Genomic DNA, 3,298 nt, shown 5'->3' with positions numbered 1-3,298 from the left:
AAACTTCAAACTTTGCCGAGTTCTACTTTCCAGCAGAAGTGCAGACCAAAAAAAGAAGACCTGCTCGGCATGATGATAGAGGGGAACGGGCAACATATCATGTTACGGTTTCAGACATCTTCACAGATGTTGGACGACTTAGCGGAAAACCAAAGGACCGTCGACTTACTGAGCATGAGCGCAGTCATTTGCAAACATATTTGGTCACCAACTGCGAAGATGTTCTTCAGTATGAGAGGTAAATAAATTAGCTTACAAATTTTTATTTTAACAAGTTGAAATTTTGAGTCTTAATTAATTATATTATTGTCAACATATGTACAGGATTTTCATGGCAGAAAAGCGGTTCGAATATAGATACGCCACAGAGGATGAACTTGGAGAACTGAAGCAGAGAGAATTTTCTGGATGGATGCTTACTTATGTGAGTGCTTTAAACAAATTAAAATATTATTTATCACATATTTATACTAATTCACATATATTGATATAACATATATATGTGCTATTAATAGGTGTCTGCTGGTATGACCAGAGGTGAAACATTTGACGATTGGATACACGAGATGGTGCGTGGACCAGAGTATGTTGTGAAGTCATGTCCAAGATTTTGTACTCGAGGATATGCATTCACAAAGACGTTCGAGTACGACTTATGATGTTGGCGTTTGTTCTGCATCTGGAGATGATGTATACTACGGAAACATACGGGAGATTATGGAAATCAAGTATCCGAGCATGGTTGGATTGCGCTGTACTGTTTTCTATTGTGATTGGTATGACAACACTCCAAATCGAGGTGTGAGAACAGATGCATTTGGTGTTACATCAGTACATTCGAGGCGAAAGTTGCAATATTATGATCCTTTCATTCTTGCTTCTCAGGCCGATCAGGTAATTAAATATACATATATCAATTATTCATAATGATTCATCATCATGTGTATTAATAAAACTTATTTCCAAATTAAATAATTTTTTTAATGTTACAGGTTTGTTATATCAAGTACCCCCGGGTTAGGAACAGAGATGATCCATGGGTCACTGTTACATCACTCAACCCGAGAGGCCGAGTTCAGGGAAGTTCTGAGCTGGAAGACCCACTACAACCAAGCACATCCGGTAACTTAAGTGCAGCAGAAGATTTAGCTGCAATTGGTCTTGTAGTCGATTTAACCGACTTTGGAGAGGAAGCGTCGTTCACGTAGAGGATGAACCAGAGATTGGAGAGTTTCACCAAGATCTAGATTCAGATTCATCTGGTGATGATGACTCGGAAACTGAGTAGCATCGCCTTTTTTTTTAATATAAGAATACCGAGGAAATTCCTAGGGATAATAGGATTTAGGGATTTCCTCGGAATTTCCTCAGAATAGTCCGAGACTTTTCCGACGATTTAGGGCTTTTCTTTTAGGGTTTTTGTTTCCTCGGAAAAGCCTCGGAATATTCCGAGGAAATTCCGAGGAAATCCAAGTGTTCCTCGAAATTTCCTCTGAATATTCTGAGGCTTTTCTGAGAAAGTAGGGGTTTTAATCCGAAAACAACGTTTTGCGGTTTGAATAACACTTATATAACCCTTATTAAGTGTCTTAGACTGATTATGAAGTCAAAAATTTGTTCCTTACCCTATAATAAACACTTTTCCGATTGTATGAACGAAATCCCCACAACATAAGAGAAACACTTATACACTTTAATGAACGGTAAAGGAAATACTTACAATTCGTTTTGAAATTTTGTTATTTCATAGTTTATGATCATCTATACAAAGATTCAAAGTTTATCATCATCCATACAAAGATTCCTCAATGGTATGCATTGCATTTGTATAAGAAATGATATAGGGCAAAAAAATTTGATGTTTTGAAACCCCAAACATGTGTTCCTCGGAATTCCGAGGAAATTCCGAGGAACAATATAAATTAATAAAAATATATGCACAGGATATTCTTTTTCCTCGAATTAATGAAAATATACCGAGGAAATTCCGACGGATATTTAAGTGTCCGTCGGAATTTCCTCGGAATATTTTCATTTAACCGGGCAAACCAGCCGCCAAATATTTCGCGAAAATTGAAATTGAAAATACCGAGAAAATTCCGACGGACAGTTTCCGTCGAACCCTAGGTTTTATAAACACGAGACACTTCTTCTTCCCCATTTCTCTCTTCTTCCTCCGGCGATCTCTCTCTTCTTCCGGCGATCGCCCCCTTCTCTCGCGACGATCCCTCCAGCGAATCCTCTCTATTCCTACACAAATCATGTAAGGACCCTATCCCACTCTCTTAGGTTCTATTTGTTAAGTTTTTATGTAGATTTGATGATTTTAGAAGTTTTTTGATAGATTTTTGTTAGGGTGATTGGGTAGGATTGTGATTTGTTGTGTAATAGGTTTAGAATTGTGATTTGGGTGGATAATTTGTTGTGTTGAATTGATTTAGCAACTTTTTCATAAATTTTTTATTATTTTTGTATTTATAAAATCGATTTTGGATTTTACAAAACGTTTTTTGTATATAAATTCGATTTTTGGATTTATAAAAGATGATTTCATATTTATAAAAATATTTATATTTATTAAAACTAATTTTGTATTTATAAAACATTTTTTTGATTTATAAACACTATTTTCTTATTTTTTGTATTTATAAAAACTATTTTCAAATATGTTTTTCAATTAATATTTATTAAAATATTTTTAAATATGTTTTTCAATTAATATTTATTAAAACTATTTTTAAATGTGTTTTTCAAATAATATTTATTAAAACTATTTTTAAAAATGTTTTTTAATTTATATATTTATTATAACTAATTTTAAATATTTTTTCAATTAATATTTATTAAAACTATTTTTAAATGTGTTTTTCAAATAATATTTATTAAAACTATTTTTAAAAATGTTTTTTAATTTATATATTTATTATAACTAATTTTAAATATTTTTTCAATTAATATTTATTAAAACTATTTTTAAATATGTTTTTTTTAATTTACAGGTCTACTTGTGATCAGACCCGGTCTTGATCTCGTCATGCCTCACCACGAGGTCGTAGTGGTACGGAGAGCCACTCTCAATGTTCGTCCAGCCACTCTCGGGGTTCGTCCAGCCACTCTCGGGGGTCGACCAGCCACTATCGGGATTCTACATTTCCCGCACCGGTTTTTGCTCCCGCTGCTGCACCCCCTCCCGTTGCTGCACCCGCTCCCACTGCTGCACCCCCTCCCGCTCCTCCAGTCGTTCCGGGAGTGATGACTGTGGCCCAGTTGGTTCAACAGCCCGGTCGTGAGCATCTTC

This window comes from Brassica oleracea, chromosome C6 (assembly GCF_000695525.1).
Source record: "Brassica oleracea var. oleracea cultivar TO1000 chromosome C6, BOL, whole genome shotgun sequence".
In the NCBI taxonomy this organism is placed as follows: domain Eukaryota; kingdom Viridiplantae; phylum Streptophyta; class Magnoliopsida; order Brassicales; family Brassicaceae; genus Brassica; species Brassica oleracea.
The sequence above is the reverse complement of the archived record's forward strand: the minus strand, read 5'-3'. Positions refer to the sequence as shown.